General features: G+C 50.8%; 13 non-coding genes across 13 annotated transcripts; 12 read left to right on the top strand and 1 right to left on the bottom strand.

The window, feature by feature from the left end:
• The first annotated feature begins 87 nt into the window (after positions 1–87).
• On the top strand, positions 88–163 carry trnap-ugg (transfer RNA proline (anticodon UGG)). Its single transcript has one exon. It is a non-coding gene; the product is annotated as a tRNA-Pro (tRNA).
• A 1109-nt stretch (positions 164–1272) lies between these two features.
• trnat-ggu (transfer RNA threonine (anticodon GGU)) lies at positions 1273–1345 on the top strand. The gene has a single exon. It is a non-coding gene; the product is annotated as a tRNA-Thr (tRNA).
• Positions 1346–2502: 1157 nt separating this feature from the next.
• On the top strand, positions 2503–2575 carry trnat-agu (transfer RNA threonine (anticodon AGU)). The gene has a single exon. It is a non-coding gene; the product is annotated as a tRNA-Thr (tRNA).
• Positions 2576–4303: 1728 nt separating this feature from the next.
• On the top strand, positions 4304–4376 carry trnat-agu (transfer RNA threonine (anticodon AGU)). The gene has a single exon. It is a non-coding gene; the product is annotated as a tRNA-Thr (tRNA).
• A 2690-nt stretch (positions 4377–7066) lies between these two features.
• On the bottom strand, positions 7067–7139 carry trnap-agg (transfer RNA proline (anticodon AGG)). The gene has a single exon. It is a non-coding gene; the product is annotated as a tRNA-Pro (tRNA).
• Positions 7140–9855: 2716 nt separating this feature from the next.
• trnat-ugu (transfer RNA threonine (anticodon UGU)) lies at positions 9856–9928 on the top strand. Its single transcript has one exon. It is a non-coding gene; the product is annotated as a tRNA-Thr (tRNA).
• Positions 9929–13212: 3284 nt separating this feature from the next.
• trnat-ugu (transfer RNA threonine (anticodon UGU)) lies at positions 13213–13285 on the top strand. Its single transcript has one exon. It is a non-coding gene; the product is annotated as a tRNA-Thr (tRNA).
• Positions 13286–13939: 654 nt separating this feature from the next.
• trnat-ugu (transfer RNA threonine (anticodon UGU)) lies at positions 13940–14012 on the top strand. The gene has a single exon. It is a non-coding gene; the product is annotated as a tRNA-Thr (tRNA).
• A 329-nt stretch (positions 14013–14341) lies between these two features.
• On the top strand, positions 14342–14414 carry trnat-agu (transfer RNA threonine (anticodon AGU)). Its single transcript has one exon. It is a non-coding gene; the product is annotated as a tRNA-Thr (tRNA).
• Positions 14415–15090: 676 nt separating this feature from the next.
• trnap-cgg (transfer RNA proline (anticodon CGG)) lies at positions 15091–15163 on the top strand. Its single transcript has one exon. It is a non-coding gene; the product is annotated as a tRNA-Pro (tRNA).
• A 2896-nt stretch (positions 15164–18059) lies between these two features.
• On the top strand, positions 18060–18132 carry trnat-ugu (transfer RNA threonine (anticodon UGU)). The gene has a single exon. It is a non-coding gene; the product is annotated as a tRNA-Thr (tRNA).
• A 329-nt stretch (positions 18133–18461) lies between these two features.
• trnat-agu (transfer RNA threonine (anticodon AGU)) lies at positions 18462–18534 on the top strand. Its single transcript has one exon. It is a non-coding gene; the product is annotated as a tRNA-Thr (tRNA).
• A 655-nt stretch (positions 18535–19189) lies between these two features.
• trnap-cgg (transfer RNA proline (anticodon CGG)) lies at positions 19190–19262 on the top strand. The gene has a single exon. It is a non-coding gene; the product is annotated as a tRNA-Pro (tRNA).
• Positions 19263–23922: the final 4660 nt, after the last annotated feature.

Genomic DNA, 23922 nt, shown 5'->3' with positions numbered 1-23922 from the left:
CCCCTTCCCCCTCTCTCTCACTCCTTCCACTCTCTCTATTCCCTTCTCCCTCTCTTTCCTGCTCCTTCCCCTGTCTTTTCTAGAGCAGGTGACTCCATAGCTCAGGGGTTAGAGCACTGGTCTTGGAAACCAGTGGTCGTGAGTTCAAGTCTCACTGGCGCCTTCTTATAATTAATTTATTATTTAAATTCTCCTCTCCAATTCATTATTCTCTTTTCCGCCTCTGTCTCTACACTCTCCTGCCCCTCCAGGCTGCCTCTTTCTTTTCCGATTCTCTGCTTCCCACTCTCTCCCCTTCCCCTCTCTCTCCCCTTCCCCCTCTCTCCCCTTCCCCCTCTCTCCCCTTCCACTCTCCATCTCCCCTTCCGCCTCTCTCTCTCTTGCCCTCTCTCCCCTTCCCTCTCTAATTTAATTCTCTCCCCTCTCCTTCCTCCTCTATCTTCCCTCTCTCGATCCACTCCTCCGCTCTCTCAACCCCTCTGCCCCTTCCCTCTCCCGTCACCTCCTTTTCCTCCCCACCGCTCCCTCTCTCTCCCTTTCCCCTCTCCTCTTCCTCCCTGTCTCCCCTTCCCCGTCTCTCTCGCTCCTTCCCCTATCTCTCCCCTTACACTCTCTCCCCTCCCCTCTCTCCCCCCTTCCACACTCTCTCTTTTTGTCCATCATCTCCCTCTCTTCCCACACCTCCCTCTCTTCCTCTCTCTCTCTCCGCTCCGCTCTGTCCCCTCCGCCCCCCACAACCCTTCCCCTCTCTCTCACTCCTGCCACTCTCTCTTTTCCCTTCCCCTCTCTTTCCTGCTCCTTCCCCTGTCTTTCCCAGTGTAGGTGGCTCCATAGCTCAGGGGTTAGTGCATTGGTCTACTAAACCAGGGGTTGTGGGTTCAAATCTTGTTGGGACCTACTCAAAATTAGCTCAGTATTCAAATACATGTCTCTCGTTTGTTATCATTACCCCTACCCACGATGTTCTCCCTTTCTGCTTCTGACCTCTCTCTCTTTCCCCATTCCCTCTCTCTTCACTTCCCCTTCCGTTTCTGTTTTCCTTCTCTCTCTCTATCCCCTCCCCCCTCTCACCGCTACCCACTCTCTCACCCACTCTGCCTTTTCACTCTCCCGTCCCCTCTCTTTCCTCCCCTCCCTCCCCTCCACCACTCTCTCTCCTTATCCCCTCTCTCTTCCCCCCGTCCGCCCTTCCCCCTCTCTCTCACTCCTTCCACTCACTCTTTTCCCTTCCCCTCTCTTTCCTGCTTCTTCCCCAATTTTTCTGTAACCGGTGGCTCCATTGCTCAGGGGTTAGAGCACTGGTCTGGTAAAGCAGGGGTTGTGAGTTCAAATCTCACTGGGGCCTACTTAAGATTAGCTCAGTATTTAAATTCAACCTCAATTGACCAGGGCTTTAATAATTAATATTAAACATCTCCGAGACCGACCCTGGAACAAGGGGTTCCCCTCCACACACTGCCCCCCCTGTCTTTCTTTCACTTTCTCTCCGCTTGGAAATCTCTCTCTCCCTTGCCCATCATGACCTATTCTACATCTTTTTACTCCTCTATCCCTTTCCCACTATCTCACTTTCCTCATCTCTCACTCTGTTGTGTATCTGTAAAGCATGCTCTCACATGTTCCACCACCAGGGAGCTCATCCCCTGAAGTCCCAAAGGATCCCAGCATCCCTTGGGAGCACTGTATATAAGCTGGCCCCTAAGGCCTGTTCCTCACTCTGGAGAGTCTTAATAAAGACTGAGGTCACTGTTACTGTAACCTCCCTGTGTGCAGTCTCATCTGTGTTCGGAACACAATACACTCATTCCCCTCTCTGTCACTCCATCCCCTTCCCCCTCTCTCTGTCTCCCCTCCCTCTCTTTCCACGACCCACTCTCACCCCCGCTTTCTTCCCTTCCTCCTCTGCCTTTTCCCTCTCCCTCTCCCTCTCCCTCTTCCCTCCCCGCCCCTCTCTTCCTCCTCTCTCTCTTTACCCTTTCTTTTCAGATTCTCCCCTCTTCCCTCTCTCTCCCCTTCCTTTCTCTCTCCCCTGCCCCTCCCTCTCTTTCCTGACTGTCTCTCCCCTTCCCCACTCTTTCTCTACCCTTCCGCTGTCTCCCCTTCCCCTCTGTCTCACTCCTTCGCCTTCTCTCTCCCCTTCCTCTCTCGCCCCATCACCTTTCTCTCACTCAATCGCCAATTTCCCTTCCCACCTCCCTCCTCTCTCCCCTTCCCCTTTCTCTTTCTCCCTCTCTCCCCTTCACCCCCCTCTCTCTCCCTTTCCCTCCCTCTCTTTCTCCCTCTCTCCCCTTCCCCCTCTCTCTCTCTCCCTTTCCCCTCCCTCTCTTTCTCTTCCCAACTCTCTCTCTCCTCTTCCCCTCTCTCTTCCTCCCTATCTTCCCTTCCCTCTCTCTCTCACAATTCTTCTCTCTCTCCCCTTCCCCCTCTCTCTCACTCCTCACACTTGCTCTTTTCCCTTCCCCTCTCTTTCCTGCCCCTTTTCCAGTCTTTCCCAGAGAAGGTGGCTCCATAGCTCAGGGGTTAGAGCACTGGTCTAGTAAACCAGGGGTCGTGAGTTCAAATCTCATTAGAGTCTATTCCAAATATTGGTTCCTTTTTAATTAATAAGGGTTTTAATTATAAATATTAAACAGCTCCGAGACCGACCCTGGAACAACAGGCTCCCCTCACACCCTTACCCCTCTCCTCTTTTCATCTCTCTTACACTCTCTCTCCCCTTCCAAATCTCTCTTTCCCTTCCCCATCACGACCCGTTCTACATCTTTTTAGCCCTCTCTCACTTTCCCACTATCCCTGTCTCTCAGTTATTCAACTCTCCCCCCTTGCCCCTCCCTCGCCTCACCCTCACTCCTTCCCCCTCTCTCTCCTTCCTCTCTCTCACCCTCTCCCCTCAGTCTCTCCCCTAACCACCTCCTTCACCCTCTCTCCCCTTCCCCTCTCGCACCCTCTCCCCTCAATGTCTCCCCGAACCACTTCCTTCCCCCTCTCTCCCCTTCCCACTCTCCCTCTCCCATTCCCTCTCCGCTCCCCTCTCTTTCCTCCCGACTCTCCCTTCCCTCCTCTATCTCTCTCTTTTCCTTTTCCTTTCAGATTTTCCCCTTCTCCCTCTCTCTCCCCTTCCCCTATCTCTATCTTCCCTTCCATTCTCCCCCTCGCTCTCTCACTCCTTCCCTCTCTCTCCCCTTAACCTCTCTTTCCCCTTTCCCTCTCTCTCTCTCCCCTGCCCGTCTTTCTCCCTCCCTTTCTCCCCTTTCCCCTCTCTCTCTCCCCTCCCCCTCTCTTTCCGACTCTTTCCCCTCTCTCTCCCTCACTTCCACTATCTCATTCCCCTTATCCTTGATCTCTTTCCCCTCCCCCTTCTCTCTCTCCAGTTCCCCTCTCTCTTTTTCCCTGTCTCTCTGTCATATATGTAACCTCCATGTAACACCACTGCAATACTGACGGGACGGGACAGGGGAGATGTGGGAAGAATGTTCCCGATGTTGGGGAAGTCCAGAACCAGGGGACACAGTCTTAGGATAAAGGGTAGGCCATTTAGGACTGAGATGAGGAGAAACTTCTTCACTCAGAGAGTTGTTAACCTGTGGAATTCACTGCCGCAGAGAGTTGTTGAGGCCAGTTCATTGGATATATTCAAGAGGGAGTTAGATATGCTAAGGGAATCAAGGGGTATGGAGAGAAAGCAGGAAAGGGGTACTGAGGTGAATGATCAGCCATGATCTTATTGAATGGTGGTGCAGGCTCGAAGGGCCGAATGGCCTACTCCTGCACCTATTTTCTATATTTCTATGTTTCAATGTTTCTTCCCCCTCTCTCTCCCCTCCCCCTCTCTCTCACTCCTTCCCCCTCTCTCTCCCCTCACCCTCTCTCTCCCCTCACACTCTCTCTTTCTCCCTGTCTCCACTTCCCTCCCCTCTCTCCCCTTCCTCTCTCTCTAACTCCTTCCCCTCTCTCTCTCACCTCTTTCCCCTCGCTCCCCTTCCCTTTCTACCTTCACTCTCTCCCCATTCCTTCCCCTCTCTCTCCTTCCTCCTCTATCTTCCCTCTCTCTCCTGTCCCCACTCTCCACTCCCCACTCTCTCCACCCTCTCTTCCCTTCCCCTTCTGCCTTTTCACTCTCCCTTTCCCTCTCCCTCTTCCCTCCCCTCCCCTCTCCCGCTCTCTTTTCCCTTTCTGTTTACATTCTCCCCTTCTCTCTCTCTCCTCCCTCTCTCTCCCCTTCCCCTCTCTCTCCCTCCTTCCACTCTCACTTTTCCCTTCCCCTCTCTTTCCTGCTCCTTCCCCTGTGTTTCCCAGCACAGGTGGCTCCATAGCTCAGGGGTTAGAGCACTGGTCCAGTAAACCTGGGGTCGTGAGTTCAAATCTCACTGGGGCCTACTGAAAATTAGTTTAGTATTTAAATTCACCGTCAATTAACAAGGGCTTTAATTATAAATATTAAACAGCTCCGAGACCAACCCTGGAACAACAGGCTCCACTCTCATCTTCTCATCTCTCGATCCTTTCCCCATCACGACCCGTTCTACATCTTTTTACTCCTCTCTCCCTTTCCCACGATCTCGCTTTCCTCATCTCTCACTCTGTTGTGTATCTGTAAAGCATGCACTCCCATGTTCCACCACCAGGGAGCTCATCCCCTGAAGTCCCAAGGGATACCATTGGGAGCACTGTGTCTAAGTCGCCCCTAAGGCCTGTTCCTCACTCTGGAGAGTCTTATTAAAGACTGAGGTCACTGTTACTGTAACCTCCCTGTGTGCAGTCTCATCTGTGTTAGGAACACAATACACTCAGTCCCCTCTCTGTCACTCCATCCTCTCCCCCCTCTCTCTGTCTCCCCTCCCCCTCTTTCCACTACCCACTCTCACCCCCTCTCTTCCCTTCCCACTCTGCCTTCTCCCTCTCCCTTTCCCTCTCCCTCTTACCTCCCCGCCCCCCTCTTCCTCCTCTCTCTCTTTACCCTTTCTTTTCGGATTCTCCCCTTCTCCCTCTCTCTCCCCTTCCTTTCTCTCTCCCCTGCCCCTCCCTCTCTCTCCTGACTGTCTCTCCCCTTCCCCACTCTTTCTCTCCCCTTCCCCTCTCTCTCCCCATCACCTTTCTCTCTCACTCATTCGCCTATTTCCCTTCCCACCTCTCTCTCTCTCCCCTTCCCATCTCTCTCTCTCCCCTTCCCCCTCGCTCTCACTCATTCCACTCTCTCTTTTCCATTCCCCTCTCTTTCCTGCTCCTTCCCCTGTCTTTCTTGGAGCAGATGGCTCCATTGCTCAGGGGTTGGAGCACTGGTTTCGTAAACCAGGGATCGTGGGTTCAAATCTCACTGGGGCCTACTCAAAATTAGTTAAATATCTGTCTCTCATTCACTATCCTCTCACTACACCACTCTGTGCGAAATTAGTCTCATGCTCCATTTCCTGACTCTCTTGCTGTCACCCCTCATTCCTCCGCCCATTCCACAATCCCTCTTTTTTGGTTAGACTGACATCAGTAGTGGGGAAAATGTTGGAATGAACCATTAAGAATGAAATAGCAGTGCATTCGGAAAGCAGTGACAGGATCGGTCCAAGTCAGCATGGATTTATGAAAGGGAAATCATGCTTGAAAGGGAAATCATGCTTGATGAATCTTCTGGAATTTTTTGAGGATGTAACTAGTAGAGTGGACAAGGGAGAACCAGTGGATGTGGTGTATTTGGACTTTCAAAAGACTTTTGACAAGGTCCCACACAAGAGATTGGTGTGCAAAATTAAAGCGCATGGTATTGGGGGTAATGTACTGACGTGGATAGAGAACTGGTTGGCAGACAGGAAGCAGAGAGTCGGGATAAACGGGTCCTTTTCAGAATGGCAGGCAGTGACTAGTGGAGTGCCGCAGGGCTCAGTGCTGGGACCCCAGCTCTTTACAATATACATTACGATTTAGATGAAGGGATTGAGTGTAATATCTCCAAGTTTGCAGATGACACTAAGCTGGGTGGCGGTGTGAGCTGTGAGGAGGATGCTATGAGGCTGCAGGATGACTCAAAATTAGCTCAGTATTTAAATTGACCGTCAATTAACAAGGGATTTAATTATAAGTATTAAACAGCTCCGAGACTGACCCTGGAACAACAGGCTACACTCTCTCTCCATTTCCTAATCTCTCTCTTTCTTCCCCAGTTCTGCATCTTTTTACCCCTCTCTCCCTTTCCCGCGATCTCTCTTTCCACGTCTCTCACTCATTCCCCTCTCCCCCCTTCCCCCTCCCTCGCCTCACCCTCCCTCCCTCCTCCCTCTCTGCTCCCCTCCCTCCTCTCTCTTTTCCCTTTCATTTCAGATTCTCCCCTTCTCCCTCTCTCTACCCTTCCCCTTTCTCTCTCCCCTGCCTCCTCCCTCTCTCTCTTTCCCAACTTTCTCCCATTCCCATCTCTCCCCTTCCCCCCACCCCTCTCTCTCACTCCTTCCCCATCACTCATCTTCACCTCTCTTTCACCTTTCTCAACTCCCTTCCCAATTTTCATGTATCTTACATTATTATATATAACTGTATCCTAACATGCTTTCCATGACTATAATAAGATATGACCTGTAACCACCAGCATAACTTACCACCAGGGGTGCACTTGCAAGGGACAGGTATACAAGGACAGGTCTCAGGCAAGTGCAGCATTCCAGAGCTGTGAAATAAAGGTGCAGGTCCAGAGTGACCTTGACTTCACTACACGCCTCGTGTGAATCTGTACTGAGGGGACAGGACTTTACAGAGAGAAGGGAAGGGGAAAGAGAGAGGAAGGGGAAGGAGTGAGAGAGTGAGGAAAGGGGAGAGACGGGAATGGGAGAAAGTTGGGAAAGAGAGAGGGAGGAGAGGAGAGAATCTGAAATGAAAAGGAAAAGTGAGGAGAGCGGAGAGAGAGAGGGTGAGGCGAGGTTGGGGGAAGGGGGGAGAGGGGAATGAGTGAGAGACAGGGAAAAAGATGTGGAACATGTCGTGATGGGAAAACAAGCTTGTTATTCCAGGGTGAGTTGCAGAGATATTTAATATTTATAACCTTTGTTAATTGATGGTGAATTTAAATACTAAGCTAATTATAAATAGGCCCCAGTGAGATTGGAACTCACGACCCCTGGTTTCCTAGATCAGTGCTCTAACCCCTGAGCTATGGAGCCACCTGCTTTGGGCAAGACAGTGGAAGGAGCAGGAAAGAGAGAGGAAGGGAAAAGAGAGAGTGGAATGAGTGAGAGAGAGGGGGAAGGAGTGAGAGAGAGTGGGGAAGGGGAGAGAGAGTGGGGGAAGGAGTGAGAGAGGGAAGGGGAGAGACAGGGAATGAGTGAGAGAGAGAGAGAGAGGGGAAGGGGAGAGAGAGGGAATGAGTGAGAGAGAGTGGGAAGGAGTGTGAGAGAGTGCGGAAGGGGAGAGAGAGTGTGGAACGGAGGGAGAGAGGGAAGGGGAGAGAGAGGGAATGAGTGAGAGAGAGTGGGAAGGAGTGAGAGAGAGTGGGGAAGGGGAGAGAGAGTGTGGAACGGAGGGAGAGAGGGAAGGGGAGAGAGAGGGAATGAGTGAGAGAGAGAGAGAGGGGAAGGGGAGAGAGATGTGAAGACAAAAGAGCGAGGAAGGAGGCAGGGGCGAGAGAAAGGAAGGGGAGAGAGAGAGAGAAGGGAAAATCTGAAAAGAAAGGGAAAACAGAGCGAGAGAGGAGAGAGGGACGGGAGGGGAGGAAAGAGAGAGTGAAAAGGCAGAGAGGGAAGGAGCGAGAGGACAGAGAGTAGGTAGTAGAGAGAGGGGGAGGGGAGAGAGAGAGAAGATAAAGGGGGAAGGAGAGAGAGGGGAAGGAGAGGGAGAATGAAAGTAGAGAGGGAAGGGGAGAGAGGGGAAGGAGAGAGAGAGGAAGGAATGAGAGAGGGGGGAAGATTGGGGAAGGGGAGATTGAGGGGGAAGAGGAGAGAGAGGGGGAAGAGGAGAGAGGTGAAGAGAGGGGAATGAGTGAGAGACTGGGAAAGCGAGATCATAGGAAGGGGAGAGAGAGGTAAAAAGATGTAAAATGGGGAACAGAGAGAGAAGCCTTTTGTATCACAGTCAGTCTCAGAGGTGTTCAATATTTAGGTGAATTTAAATACTGAGCTAATTTTGAGTAGGCCCCAGTGAGATTTGAACCCACGACCCCTGGTTTACTAGGACCAGTGCTCTAACCCCTGAGCTATGGAACCACCTGCTCTGGGCTGTGGGTCATTCCCCAGTTAGTGCTGTGTGTTTGAAGAATGAGGAGGGGTCAGTGAAACGCTCAGATTGTGTCTCATCCCCCAGACTCCTGCCTCCGTCTCTTCAATATTCGCTTCTCAACATCGATATATCGGGTCTTTCACGTAGTAAAACATCCCAAGGCAACTCAGTCACACTCTGCCTCAATCTCTCTGTCTCTCTGTCTCTCTCTCTCTCTCTCAATCTCACTCTCTTTCTTTCTGTCTCTCACCATCTAACTCTGTCTCTCGAGGGGGGAAGATAGAGCGGGGGAAGGGGAGAGAGGGAGAAGGGGAGATGGGGGGGGAATGGGAGATGTGGGGAGGGTGCGAGTCTGATGGGAAAGGGGAGAGTAAGAGCAAGGGAAGGAGGGAAAGGGAGGGGAGTGGAGACTGGGGAGGTGAGGGAGAAGGAGAGGGAGGGGAGAGAGAGGAGGGGATAAAATGAAAAGGGAGAGGGGAAGGAGTGAGTGAGAGGGGAAAGAGAGGGGGCAGGGGAGAGAGAGAGGGAGAAGGGAAGCGAGAGAGGGGGAAGAGGAGAGAGAGAGGGTAAGGAGTTTGAAATAGAGGGGAAGGAGAAGGAGAGAGGGAAAGATGTGAGAGAGAGAGGGGAAGGGGAGAGAGGGGAAGGGGAGAGAACGGGAAAGGGAGATGTTGGAGGGGAGAGTCATTGAAAGCAGACATGCAGGTGCAGCAAGCAGTTCGGAATGCAAATGGTACGTTGGCCTTCATTGCAAGAGGGTCTGAGTACAGGAGCAAGGATGTCTTACTCCAGTTATACAGGGCCCTGGTGAGACCGCACCTGGAGTATTGTGTACAGTTTTGGTCTCCTAATCTGAGGAAGGACGTTCTTGCTATTGAGGGAGTGCAGCGAAGGTTCACCAGACTGATTCCCGGGATGGCTGGACTGTCATATGAGGAGAGACTGGATCAACTGGGCCTTTATTCACTGGAATTTCGAAGGATGAGAGGGGATCTCAGAGAAACATATAAGTTTCTGACTGGACTGGACAAGTTCGATGCGGGAAGAATGTTCCCGATGTTGGGGAAGTCCTGAACCAGGGGACACAATCTTAGGATAAGGGGTAGGCCATTTAGGACTGAGATGAGGAGAAACTTCTTCACTCAGAGAGTTGTTAACCTGTGGAATTCTCTACCACAGAGAGTTGTTGATGCCAGTTCATTGGATATATTCAAGAGGGAGTTAGATATGGCTCTTACGGCTAAAGGGATCAAGGGGTATGGAGAGAAAGCAGGAAAGGGGTACTGAGGTGAATGATCAGCCATGATCACATTGAATGGCGGTGCAGGCTCGAAGGGCCGAATGGCCTACTCCTGCACCTATTTTCTATGTTTCTATGTTTCTATATTGCCCCACCAACTTTCTCTCTCCCCTTCTACTCTCTCTTCCTGCCTGTCACCCTCTTCCCCCTCTCTCTCAGTCCCTTCCGCTCTCTCCCCTGTCTCACTCATTCCCCCTCTCTCCCCCCCTCTCCTTCACCTCTCTCTCCCCTTCTCCTCCCTCTCTCTGCCCTCCCCCCTCTCTCTCCCATTCCTCTCTCCCCTTCCCCCTCTCTCACTCCTTCCACTCTCTCTTTTCCCTTCCCCTCCCTTTCCTGCTCCATCCCCTTTCTTTCACTGAATAGGTGGCTCCATAGCTCAGGGGTTAAAGTACTGGTTTTGTAAACCAGGGGTCGTGGGTTCAAATCTCAGTGGGGCCTTTGCATAATTAATTTAGTATTTAAATAACAAGGGTTTTATTTCTAAATAATAAACAACTACGAGACTGATCCTGGTACAACAGGACCCCCTCTCCTGTTCTCGTCTCTCTTGCACTCTCTCTCCTCTTCCAAATCTCTCTCTCCCTTTCCTTTCCATGTCTCTCACTCATTCCTTTCTCCTCTCTCTTTTCCCTTTCCTTTCATATTTTCCCCTTCTTCCTCTCTGTTCCCTTCCCCTGCCTCCTCCCTCTCTCTCTTTCCCTACTTTCTCCCCTTCCCCTCTCTCTCTCGCTCCTTCCCCATCCTCTTCTTAACCTCTCTTTCAACTTCACCCCCCCTCTCTCACTCCTTGCCCTCCCTCTCTCCCCTTCCTGTCCCTCTCTCCCTTTCACCTCTCTCTCTCTCACTCCTTCCACTCTCTCTCCCCTTCCCCTCTCTCTCTCTCCCCTTCCCCCTCTCTCTCACTCCTGCCACTCTCTCTTTTCCCTTCCCCTCTCTTTCCTGCTCCTTCCCCTGTCTTTCCCAGGGCAGTTTGCTCCATAGCTCAGGGGTTAGAGCACTGGTCTAGTAAACCTGGGGTCGTGGGTTTAAATTTCACTGGGGCCTATGCAAATAAGCTCAGTTGTTAAATTCACCGTCAATTAAAAGCAGCTTTAATTATAAATATTAATCATCTCCGAGACTGACCCTGGAACAACTGGCTCTCATCTCTCTTACACACTCTCTCCGCTTCCAAATCTCTGTCACCCTTCCCCCTCACAACCCATTTGACATCTTTTTACCCCTCCCTCCCTTTCCTGCTATCTCACTTTCCCCATCTCTCACTCATTCCACTCTCCCTCCTTCCCCTTCCCTTGTCACAGCCTCGCTCCTTCCCCCTCTCTCTCCCCTTCCCCCCTCTCTCACTCCTTCATCAGTAGTGGGGAAAATGTTGGAATCAATTATTAAGGATGAAATAGCAGCACATTTGGAAAGCAGTGACAGGATCGGTCCAAGTCAGCATGGATTTATGAAAGGGAAATCATGCTTGACAAATCTTCTGGAATTTTTTGAGGACGTAACTAGCAGAGTGGACAAGGGAGAACCAGTGGATGTGGTGTATTTAGACTTTCAAAAGGCTTTTGACAAGGTCCCACAGAAGAGATTGGTGTGCAAAATCAAAGTACATGGTATTGGGGGTAATGTACTGACGTGGATAGAGAACTGCTTGGCAGACAGGAAGCAGAGAGTCGGGATAAATGGGTCCTTTTCAGAATGGCAGGCAGTGACTAGTGGAGTGCCGCAGGGCTCAGTGCTGGGACCCCAGCTATTTACAATATACATTAACGATTGAGATGAAAGAATTGAGTGTAATATCTCCAAGTTTGCAGATGACACTAAGCTGGGTGGCGGTGTGAGCTGTGAGGAGGACACTATGAGGCTGCAGGGTGACTTGGGCAGGTTAGGTGAGTGGGCAAATGCATGGCAGATGCAGTATAATGTGGATAAATGTGAGGTTATCCAGTTTGGGGGAAAAAACGCAAAGACAGAATATTATCTGAATGGCGGCAGGCTAAGAAAAGGGGGAGGTGCAACGAGACCTGGGTGTCATGGTACATCAGTCATTGAAAGTTGGCATGCAGGTACAGCAGGCGGTGAAGAAGGCAAATGGTATGTTGGCCTTCATGGCTCGGTGATTTGAGTATAGGAGCAGGGAGGTCTTACTGCAGTTGTACAGGGCCTTGGTGAGCCCACACTTGGAATATTGTGTTCAGTTTTGGTCTCCTAATCTGAGGAAGGACATTCTTGCTATTGAGGGAGTGCAGCGAAGGTTCACCAGACTGATTCCCGGGATGGCAGGACTGACATATCAGGAGAGACTGGAGCAACTGGGCCTTTATTCACTGGAGTTTAGAAGGATGAGAGGTGATCTCATAGAAACGTATGAGATTCTGACGGGACGAGACAAGTTAGATGCGATTAGAATGTTCCCGATGTTGGGGAAGTCCAGAACCAGGGGACACAGTCTAAGGATAAGGGGTAAGCCATTTAGGACTGAGATGAGGAGAAACTTCTTCACTCAGAGAGTTGTTAACCTGTGGAATTCCCTGCCACAGAGAGTTGTTGAGGCCAGTTCATTGGATATATTTAAGAAGGAGTTAGATATGGCCCTTACTGCTAAAGGGATGAAGGTGTATGGAGAGAAACCAGGAAAGGGATACTGAGGGAATAATTAGCCATGATCTTTTTGAATGGTGGTGCAGGCTCGAAGGGCCGAATGGCCTACTCCTGCACCTATTGTCTTTGTTTCTATGTTTCTTCCCCCTCTCTCTCCCCTCCCCCTCTCTCTCTCTCTCACTCCTTCCCCCTCTATCTCCCCTCCCCCTCTCTCTCCCCTCCCCTTCTCTCTCCCCTCACCCTCTCTCTCCCCTTCCACACTCTCTCTCCCCTTCCCCTCCCTCTCTTTCCCCTCCCCCCCACCTCTCTCCCCTTCCCCTCTCTCTTCCTCCCAGTCTCCACTTCCCTCCCCTCTCTCTAACTCCTTCCCCTCTCTCTCTCTCACCTCTTTCCCCTCTCTCCCCTTCCCTTTCTCCTTTCACTCTCTCCCCATTCCTTACCCTTTCTCTTTTCCCTTCCCCTCTCTTTCCTGCTCCTTCCCCGATCTTTCCCAGAGCAGGTGGTTCAAATCTCATTGGGGCCTACTCAAAATTAAATATTTAAATATCTGACTTTCATTCATTATCCTCTCCCCGACCCACTATCTTCCCTCTTTCTGCCGCATCACTCGCCCACTTTATCTCCTCTCTCTCTCTCTTTTCCCCTTCTCCCTCTCGCTCCTTCCCATTTCTCCTCTTCCTCTCTCTCCCCCATTCCACACACTTGCTCTCCGTCACCTCCCTCTCTTTCCCCACCCCCTTTCTCTCTCCCCTTCCCCTCTCTCTCCCTCCCTGTCTCACCTTCCCCCTCTCTCTCAGTCCCTTCCGCGTTCTCCCCTTTCTCACATTCCCTCTCTCTCCCCTTAAGCTCTCTTTCCCCTTCCCCCGCTCTCTCTCCCTTGCCCCACTTACTTCATCCCAGTCTCCCCTTCCCCCTCTCTTTTGCTCATTCCCCACTCTCTCCCCTTCCGCCTCTCTCTCCCCATCCACTCTCTGTCTACCGGTTCCTTATCCCTCTTTCCCCTCCCCGTCTCTCTCTCTCTCCCCTTCCCCACTCTCTCCCATTCCCCCCCTCTCTCACTGCTTCCACTCTCTCTTTTTCCTTCCCCACTCTTTCATGCTCCTTCTCCTGTCGTTTTCAGAGCAGGTGGCTCCATAGCTCAGGGGTTAGAGCATTGGTCTTGTAAACCAGGGGTCGTGGGTTCAAATCTCACTGGGGCCTACTCAAAATTAGATCAGTATTTAAATTTACTGTCAATTAACAAGTGCTTCAATTATAAATATTAAACAGCTCTGAGATCAACCCTCGAACAACAGGCTCCCCTCTTCTCTCACACTCTCTCTCTCCTTCCAAATCTCTCTCTCCCTTCCCCATCACGACACATTCTACATTTTTTTACCCCTCTCTCCCTTTCCCACGATCTCGCTTTCCCCGTCTCTCACTCATTCCCCCCTCCCTCGCTACACCCTCTCTCCCTCCTCTCTCTCTCTCTTTTCCCTTTTCTTTCAGATCCTCTCCTTCGCCTCTCTCCCCTTCCCATCTCTCCCCTTCTCCTCTCTCTCTCACTCCGTCACCATCACTCCTCTTAACCTCTCTATCATCTTCCCCACCTCCCTCACTCCTTCGCCTCTCTCCCTCCCTTCCACACTCTCTCTCCCCTTCCCCTCCCACTCTTTCCCCTTCCCCTCTCTCCCCTTCTCCTCTCTCTCTCCCCTTCCTCTCCCAATCTCTCCTCTTCCTCTCCCACTCACTCCTTCCCCTCTCTCTCACTCCTTCCATTCTCTCTCCCCTTCCCCCTCTCTCTCACTCCTTCCACTCTCTCTTTTCCCTTCCCCTCTCTTTCCTGCTCCTTCCACTGTCTTTAGCTGCACAGGTGGCTCCATAGCTCAGGGGTTAGAGCACTGGTCTTGTAAACCAGGGGTCGTGAGTTCAAATCTCACTGGGGCCAATCAAAATTAACTTAGCATTTAAATTCATTGTCAATTGACAAGTGTGTGGAAGTGTTAGAATATTATAACAGTTCCAAGACCATCCCTGGACCAAAAAGCTCCCTTCTTTTCTTTCCAGCTTCCCCATCATGTCCTGTTGTACATCTTTTTAGTTATCTCACTTTACCCGTCTCTCACTCATTCATAGAAACATCAAAACGAGGAGCAGGAGTCGGCCATTCGGCCCTTCGAGCCTGCACCACCATTCAATATGATCGGTTCACTGACCCCTCCTCATTCTTCAAACACACAGCACTAACTGGGGAATGACCCACAGCCCAGAGCAGGTGGTTCCATAGCTCAGGGGTTAGAGCACTGGTCTAGTAAACCAGGGGTCGTGGGTTCAAATCTCACTGGGGCCTACTCAAAATTAGCTCAGTATTTAAATTCACCGTCAATTAACAAGGGGTTTAATTATAAATATTAAACACCTCTGAGACTGACTGTGATACAAAAGGTTCCCTGTTCTACATCTTTTTCCTGCGATCTCGCTTTCCCCATCTCTCACTCATTCCCCTCTCTTCACCTCTCTCCCCTTCCCCCTCTTCCCCCTCAATCTTCCCCCCTCTCTCTCACTCCTTCCTCTCTCTCCCCTTCCCTCTCTACTTTCGTTCTCTCTCTCCTTCCCCTCTCTCTCGTTCCTCCTCTATCTTCTCTCTCTCTCCCCTCCCCCTCTCTCTACTACCTACTCTCTCCTCTCGCTCCTTCCCTCTCTGCCTTTTCACTCTCTCTTTCCTCCCCTCCCACCCCACCCTCCTCTCTTGCTCTCTTTTCCCTTTCTTTTCAGATTCTCCCCTTCTCCCTCTCTCTCCCCTTCCTTTCTCTCACCCCTGCCTCCTCCCTCGCTCTTTTGCCTTCACATCTCTATCTCCCCTTCCCCTCTCTCTCTCTCTCACTCATTCCCTCTCTGTCCCCTTCCCTCTCTCCCTCCGTTCCCCACTCTCTCACACTCCTTCCCACTCTCTCTCACTCCTTCCAGTCTCTCTTTTCCCTTCCTTTCTCTTTCCTGCTCCTTCCCCTGTCGGTCCCAGAGTAGGTGGCTCCATAGCTCAGGGGTTAGAGCACTGGTCTCGGAAACCTGGGGTCGTGAGTTCAAATCTCACTGGGGCCTCCTCAAAATTAGTTCAGTATTTAAATTTACTGTCAGTTAACAAAGGTTATAAATATTAAACAGCTCTGCAACCGACCCTGGAATAACAAGTTTGCTTCCCCATCACGACCTGTTCTACATCTTTTTCCCGCTATCTCACTTTCCCTGTCTCTCACTCATTCCCCTCTCCCCACTTCCCCCAATCTCGCCTCTCCCTCTCTCCCTCCTCCCTCTCCGCTCCCGTCACTTTTCCTTTTCATTTCAGATTCTCTCCTCTCGTCCCTCTCTCTTTCCCAACTTTCTCCCATTCCCGTCTCTCCCCTTTCCTCACTTTCTCACTCCTTCCCCTCCCTCTCTTTCCCCTTCCCCTCTCTGTATTTTCTTTTCAGATTCTCCCCTTCTCTCTCTCTCACTCCTTCCGCTCTCTCACTCCTTCCCCTCTCTCACCCCTTCCCCCTCTGTCTCCCCTTCCCCTCTCTCCCCTTCCCTCTGTAATTTCATTCTCTCCCCATTCCTTCTCCTCTCTCTCCTTCCTCCTCTATCTTCCCTCTCTCTATCCCCTCCTCCCCTCTCCACTATCCACTCTCTCACCCCCTCTGTCTTTTCACTCTCCCTTTCCCTCTCCCGTCCCCTCTCATTCCTCCCCTCCCCCACCCTCTCTCCCCTTCCCCTCTCCCTTCCTCGCTGTCTTCCCTTCCCCCTCTCTCTCACTCCTTCCACTGACGTGGATAGAGAACTGGTTGGCAGACAGGAAGCAGAGTCGGGAATAAACGGGTCCTTTTCAGAATGGCAGGAGTGCCGCAGGGCTCAGTGCTGGGACCCCAGCTATTTACAATATACATCAATGATTTTGATGAAGGAATTGAGTGTAATATCTCCATGTTTGCAGATGACACTAAACTGGGTGGCGGTGTGAGCTGTGAGGGGGACGCTAAGAGGCTGCAGGGTGACTTGGACAGGTTAGGTGAGTGGGTAAATGCATGGCAGATGCAGTATAATGTGGATAAATGTGAGGTTATCCACACTGGGGGCAAAAACGCAAAGACAGAATATTATCTGAATGGCGGCAGATTAGGAAAAGGGGAGGTGCAACGAGACCTGGGTGTCATGGTTCATCAGTCATTGAAAGTTGGCATACAGGTACAGCAGGTGGTGAAGAAGGGAAATGGTATGTTGGCCTTCATAGCGAGGGGATTTGTGTATAGGAGCAGGGAGGTCTTACTGCAGTTGCACAGGGCCTTGGTGAGGCCTCACCTGGAATATTGTGTTCAGTTTTGGTCTCCTAATCTGAGGAAGGACATTCTTGCTATTGAGGGAGTGCAGCGAAGGTTCACCAGACTGATTCCCGGGATGACTGCACTGACATATGAGGAGAGACTGGATCGACTGAGCCTTCATATATTTGAGTTTAGAAGGATGAGAGTGGATCTCATAGAAACATACAAGATTCTGACGGGACGGGACAGGTTAGATGCGGGTAGATTGTTCACGATGTTGGGGAAGTCCAGAACCAGGGGATACAGTTTTAGGATAAGGGGTAGGCCATTTAGGACCGAGATGAGGAGAAACTCCTTCACTCAGAGAGTTGTTAACCTGTGGAATTCCCTGCCGCAGAGAGTTGTTGAGGTCAGTTCACTGGATATATTCAAGAGGGAGTTAGATATGGCCCTTATGGCTAAAGGGATCAATGGATATCGAAAGAAAGCAGGAAAGGGGTACTGAGGTGAATGTTCAGCCATGATCATATTGAATGGTGGTGCAGGCTCGAAGGGCCGAATGGCCTCCTCCTGCACCTATTTTCTATATTTCTATGTTTCTTTCCCCTCTCTCTCCCCTCCCCCTCGCTCGTATTCCTTCTCCCTCTCTCTTCCCTCAAACTCTCTCTCCTCTTCCACACTCTCTCACCCCTTCCCCTCCCTCTCTTTCCCTTCCCCTCTCTCTCTTCCTTTCCCCTCTCTCTTCCTTCCTGTCTACACTTCCCTCCCCTCTCTTTCACTCCTTCCTCTCTCTCTAACTCCTTCCCCTCTCTCACTCTCTCTCCCCTTCCCCCTCTCTCTCCCCTTCCCCCTCTCTCCCCTTCCACTCTCTATCTCCCCTTCCCCCTCTCTCTCCCCTTCCACTCTCGATCTCCCCCTCTTCCCCTCTCTCCCCTTCCCGCTCTAATTTCATTCTCTTCCCTCTCTCTATCCTCTCCCCCACTCTCTCAACCCCTCTGCCCTTTCTCTCTCCCGTCCCCTCTCTTTCCTTCTCTCTCTATCTCCACCCGCACTCTCTCTCCCTTTCCCCTCTCTCTTCCTCACTGTCTCCCCTTCCCCATCTCTCTCACTCCTTCCCCTTTCTCTCCCCTTAAGCTCGATCCCCTCCCCTCTCTCACACACCTTCCCCTCTCTCTCCCCCCCTTCCAAGCTTTCTCTCTGTCCATCCCCTCCCTCCCTCTCCCCTTCCCCCTCTCTCCCGTTCTTTATCTCTCTCCCCTTCCTCCCTCTGTCCCTCTCCCCTCTCTCTCCCCTTCCACTCTCTGTCTCCCCGTCCCTTACCACTCTTTCCCCTCCCCGTCTCTCTCTCCCCTTCCCCCTCTCTGTCACTCCTTCCCCCTCTCTCCCCTTCACTCTTTATTTTCATTCTCTCCCCATTCCTTCCCCTCTCGCCCCTTCCTTCACTATCATCCCTCTCTCTATCCCATCCCCTCTCTCCACTACCCACTCTCTCACACCCTCTGCCTTTTCATTCTCCCTTTCCCTCTCCCGTCCCCTCTCATTCCTCCCCTCCCCCACTCTCTCTCCCCTTCCCCTCTCTCTTCCTCCCTGCACGCCCTTCCCCCGCCTCCCTCTCCTTCCCCTCTCTCTCACTCGTTCCACTCTCTCTTTTCCCTTCCCCTCTCTTTCCTGCTCCTTCCACTGTCTTTAGCTGCACAGGTGGTTCCATAGCTCAGGGGTTAGAGCACTGGTCTTGTAAACCAGGGGTTGTGAGTTCAAATCTCACTGGGGCCAATCAAAATTAACTTAGCATTTAAATTCATTGTCAATTGACAAGGGTGTGGAAGTGTTAGAATATTATAACAGTTCCAAGACCATCCTTGGACCAAAAAGTTCCCTTCTTTTCTTTCCAGCTTCCCCATCATGTCCTGTTGTACATCTTTTTAGTTATCTCACTTTACCCGTCTCTCACTCATTCATAGAAACATCAAAACGAGGAGCAGGAGTCGGCCATTCGGCCCTTCGAGCCTGCACCACCATTCAATATGATCGTTTCACTGACCCCTCCTCATTCTTCAAACACACAGCACTAACTGGTGAATGACCCACAGCCCAAGGCAGGTGGCTCCATAGCTCAGGGGTTAGAGCACTGGTCTAGTAAACCAGTGGTCGTGGTTTCAAATCTCACTTGGGCCTACTCAAAATTAGCTCAGTATTTAAATTCACTGTCAGTTAACAAAGGGTTTAGTTATAAATATTAAACACCTCTGAGACTGACTGTGATACGAAAGGTTCCCTGTTCTACATCTTTTTCCTGCGATCTCGCTTTCCCCATCTCTCACTCATTCCCCTCTCTCCCCTTCCCCCTCTTCTCCCTCAATCGTCACTCCTTCCTCTCTCTCCCCTTCCCTCTCTACTTTCGTTCTCTCTCTCCTTCCCCTCTCTCTTGTTCCTCCTCTATCTTCTCTCTCTCTCCCCTCCCCCTCTCTCTACTACCTACTCTCTCCTCTCGCTCCTTCCCTCTCTGCCTTTTCACTCTCTCTTTCCTCCCCTCCCACCCCACCCTCCTCTCTCGCTCTCTTTTCCCTTTCTTTTCAGATTCTCCCCTTCTCCCTCTCTCTCCCCTTCCTTTCTCTCACCCCTGCCTCCTCCCTCGCTCTTTTGCCTTCACATCTCTATCTCCCCTTCCCCTCTCTCTCTCTCTCTCACTCATTCCCTCTCTGTCCCCTTCCCTCTCTCCCTCCGTTCCCCACTCTCTCACACTCCTTCCCACTCTCTCTCACTCCTTCCAGTCTCTCTTTTCCCTTCCTTTCTCTTTCCTGCTCCTTCCCCGGTCGGTCCCAGAGTAGGTGGCTCCATAGCTCAGGGGTTAGAGCACTGGTCTCGGAAACCTGGGGTCGTGAGTTCAAATCTCACTGGGGCCTCCTCAAAATTAGTTCAGTATTTAAATTCACTGTCAGTTAACAAAGGTTATAAATATTAAACAGCTCTGCAACCGACCCTGGAATAACAAGCTTGCTTCCCCATCACGACATGTTCTACATCTTTTTCCCGCTCTCTCACTTTCCCTGTCTCTCACTCATTCCCCTCTCCCCACTTCCCCCAATCTCGCCTCTCCCTCTCTCCCTCCTCCCTCTCCGCTCATGTCACTTTTCCTTTTCATTTCAGATTCTCTCCTCTCCTCCCTCTCTCTTTCCCAACTTTCTCCCATTCCCGTCTCTCCCCTTTCCTCACTTTCTCACTCCTTCCCCTCCCTCTCTTTCCCCTTCCCCTCTCTGTATTTTCTTTTCAGATTCTCCCCATCTCCCTCTCTCTCCCCTGCCTCCTCTCTCGTCCCTTCCCTATTCTCTCTCGCTCCTTTCACACTCTTTCTCCCACTCTCTCACTCCTTCCCCATTCTCTCCCTTTCCCCCTCTCTCTCACCCCTTCCACTCTCTCTTCTCCCTTCTCCTCTCTTTCCTGCTCCTTCCCCTGTCTTTTCCAGATCAGATGGCTCCATAGCTCAGGGGTTATAGTATTGGTCTTGTAAACCAGGGGTCATGGGTTCAAATCTGACTGGTACCTGCTCAAAATTAACTCAGTATTTAAATTCACCGTCAATTAACAAGTGCTTTATAAGTATTATAATATTAAACAGTTCGAAGACCAACCCTGAAACAAAAGGCTCTCGTCTTTCCGCCTTCCCCATCACGTCCTGTTGTACATCTTTTTAGGTAAAGAGACCACAACTGTACACAATAGGTCACACCAAGGCCCTGTATAACTGGAGTAACACATCCTTGCTCCTGTACTCAAACCCTTTTACAATGAAGGCCAACGTACCATATGCCTTCCTAACTGCTTGCTGCACCTGCATGGCTGCTCTCAATGACTCTCCCCTCCAACTCTCTCCTTCCCTCTCTCTCCCCTTCCCTCTCTCTCTCACTCCTTACCCCTCTCCCCTTAACCTCTCTTTTCCCTTTCCAACCCTCTCTTTCCCCTGCCCCTCTTTCTTCCTCCCTCTCTCTCCCCTTCCCCTCTCACTCATTCCTTCCCCTCTTCCTTTTCATTTTCTCCCCTCCTCTCTCTCGCCTCCCTCTCCTTCTCCCTCGCCTCCCCTGTCTCCACTCCCCTCCCTCATCCCTTTCCCTTCTTCCCTCGCACTCGCTCTCCCCTTTCCCATCAGACTCTCCCCCTCCCCACCTCTCCCATTGCCCCCCTCTCTCCCATTCCCCCCCTCTCTCTCCCCTTCTCCCTCTCTCCCCTTCCCCCGCTCTACCTTCCCCCCTCGAGGGACAGAGTGAGAAGGTGAGAGACAGAAAGAAAGAGATTGAGATTGAGAGAGACAGACAGACAGAGAGATTGGGACAGAGTGTGACTGAGTTGCCTTGGGATGTTTTACTACGTGAAAGACCCGATATATCGATGTTGAGAGGTGAATATTGAAGAGACGGAGGCAGGAGTCTGGGGGATGAGACACAATCTGAGTGTTTCACTGACCCCTCCTCATTCTTCAAACACACAGCACTAACTGGGGAAGGACCCACAGCCCAGGGCAGGTTGTTCCAGAGCTCAGGGGTTAGAGCACTGGTCTAGTAAACCCAGGGTTGTGGGTTCAAATCTCAATAGGGCCTGCTCAAAATTTGTTCACTATTTAAATATTTCTCTCATTCATTATTCTCTCATGGGGAGAGAAAGGGAGAGGAGAGAGAGATGGAATGAGAAAGTGATGATGCAGCAGTAAAGGACACAGTCTAAAGAGAATGGAGTGAGATGAGGAAAATCTTCTTCATTCAGAGAGTTGTGAACATGTGGAATTCCTGACTGCAGAGAGTTGTTGATGCCAGTTCATTGGATATATTCAAGAGGGAGTTCGATATGGCCCTTATGGTAAAAGGGATCAAGGACTATGGAGAAATAGGAGGAAAGAGGTACTGATGGAATGATCAGCCATGAATCATATTGAATGATGGTGCAGGCTCGAATGGCCTACTCCTGCACCTATTTTCTATGTTTCCCCTCTCTTTCCCCTTCCCCCTCTCCCTCTCTCTTTTCTTCTTCTCCTCTCTTTCCTGCTCCTTCCCCTATCTTTCCAAGAACAGTTGGCTCCATAGCTCAGGGGTTAGAGCACTGATCTCGTAAACCAAGGCTCGTGAGATCAAATCTCACTGATGTATTGTCATAATTCATTTAGCATTTAATTTCCCATCTCTAATTCATTGTTCTCTCTTCCGCCTCTGCCTCTCCACTCTCCCGCCCCCTCCTGGCTGTCTCTTTCTTTTCAGATTCTCCGCTTCTCACTCTCTCACTCCTTCCCCCCTCTCTCCCCTTCCCCCTCTCTCTCACTTCCCTCGTTAATTTCATTCTCTCCCCTCTCCTTCCTCCTCTAGCTTCCCTCTCTCTATCCAATTCCCCGCTCTCTGAACCCCTCTGCCCTTTCCCTCTCCCGTCCCCTCTCTTTCCTGCCCTCCCCACCCCAACTTTCTCTCCCTATCCCCTCTCTCTTCCTCCCTCTCTCCCCTCCCCTCTCTCCCACTCCTTCCCCTCTCTCTCCACCCCTTCCAAGCTCTCTCTCTCCCCTTCCCGTCCGTCTCTCTCCCCTCACCCATTCTACATCTTTTTACCCCTCTCTCCCTTTCCCGCTATCTCTCTTTACATAGAAACATAGAAAATAGGTGCAGGAGTAGGCCATTCAGCCCTTCTAGCCTGCACCGCCATTCAATGAGTTAATGGCTGAACATGAAACTTCAGTTCCCCATTCCTGCTTTCTCGCCATACCACTTGATCCCCCGAGTAGTAAGGACTTCATCTAACTCTCTTTTGAATATATTTAGTGAATTGGCCTCAACTACTTTCTGTGGTAGAGAATTCCACAGGTTCACCACTCTCTGGGTGAAGAAGTTTCTCCTCATCTCGGTCCTAAATGGCTTACCCCTTATCCTTAGACTGTGACCCCTGGTTCTGGACTTCCCCAACATTGGGAACATTCTTCCTCCATCTAACCTGTCTAAACCCGTCAGAATTTTAAACGTTTCTATGAGGTCCCCTCTCATTCTTCTGAACTCCAGTGAATACAAGCCCAGTTGATCCAGTCTTTCTTGATAGGTCAGTCCCACCATCCCGGGAATCAGTCTGGTGAATTTTCGCTGCACTCCCTCAATAGCAAGAATGTCCTTCCTCAAGTTAGGAGACCAAAACTGTACACAATACTCCAGGTGTGGCCTCACCAAGGCCCTGTACAACTGTAGTAACACCTCCCTGCCCCTGTACTCAAATCCCCTCGCTATGAAGGCCAACATGCCATTTGCTTTCTTAACCGCCTACTGTACCTGCATGCTAACCTTCAATGACTGATGTACCATGACACCCAGGTCTCGTTGCACCTCCCCTTTTCCTAATCTGTCACCATTCAGATAATAGTCTGTCTCTCTGTTTTTATCACCAAAGTGGATAACCTCACATTTATTCACATTATACTTCATCTGCCATGCATTTGCCCACTCACCTAACCTATCCAAGTCACTCTGCAACCTCATAGCATCCTCCTCGCAGCTCACACTGCCACCCAACTTAGTGTCATCTGCAAATTTGGAGATACTACATTTAGTCCCCTTGTCAAAATCATTAATGTACAGTGTAAACAGCTGGGGCCCCAGCACAGAACCTTGTGGTACCCCACTAGTCACTGCCTGACATTCTGAAAAGTACCCATTTACTCCTACTCTTTGCTTCCTGTCTACCAACCAGTTCTCAATCCACGTCAGCACACAACCCCCAATCCCATGTGCTCTAACTTTGCACATTAATCTCTTGTGTGGGACCTTGTCGAAAGCCTTCTGAAAGTCCAAATACACCTCATCAACTGGTTCCCCATTGTCCACTCTACTGGAAACATCCTCAAAAAATTCCAGAAGATTTGTCAAGCATGATTTCCCTTTCACAAATCCATGCTGACTTGGACCTATCATGTCACCATTTTCCAAATGCGCTGCTATGACATCCTTAATAATTGATTTAATCATTTTACCCACTACCGATGTCAGGCTGACCGGTCTATAATTCCCTGTTTTCTCTCTCCCTCCTTTTTTAAAAAGTGGGGTTACATTGGCTACCCTCCACTCCATAGGAACTGATCCAGAGTCAATGGAATGTTGGAAAATGACTGTCAATGCATCCGCTATTTCCAAGGCCACCTCCTTAGGTACTCTGGGATGCAGTCCATCAGGCCCTGGGGATTGTTGGACTTCATAGCGAGAGGATTTGAATATAGGAGCAGGGAGGTCTTACTGCAGTTATACAGGGCCTTGGTGAGGCCTCACCTGGAATATTGTGTTCAGTTTTGGTCTCCTAATCTGAGGAAGGACATTCTTGCTATTGAGGGAGTGCAGCGAAGGTTCACCAGACTGATTCCCGGGATGGCTGGACTGACATATGAGGAGAGACTGGATCAACTGGGCCTTTATTCACTGGAGTTTAGAAGGATGAGAGGGGAGCTCATAGAAACTCATAAGATTATGATGGGACGGGACAGGTTAGATGTGGGAAGAATGTTTCTGATGTTGGGGAAGTCCAGAACCAGGGGACACAGTCTTAGGATAAGGGGTA

This window comes from Pristiophorus japonicus, unplaced genomic scaffold (genome assembly GCF_044704955.1).
Source record: "Pristiophorus japonicus isolate sPriJap1 unplaced genomic scaffold, sPriJap1.hap1 HAP1_SCAFFOLD_592, whole genome shotgun sequence".
Lineage (NCBI taxonomy): Eukaryota > Metazoa > Chordata > Chondrichthyes > Pristiophoridae > Pristiophorus > Pristiophorus japonicus.
The sequence above is the reverse complement of the archived record's forward strand: the minus strand, read 5'-3'. Positions and strand labels throughout refer to the sequence as shown.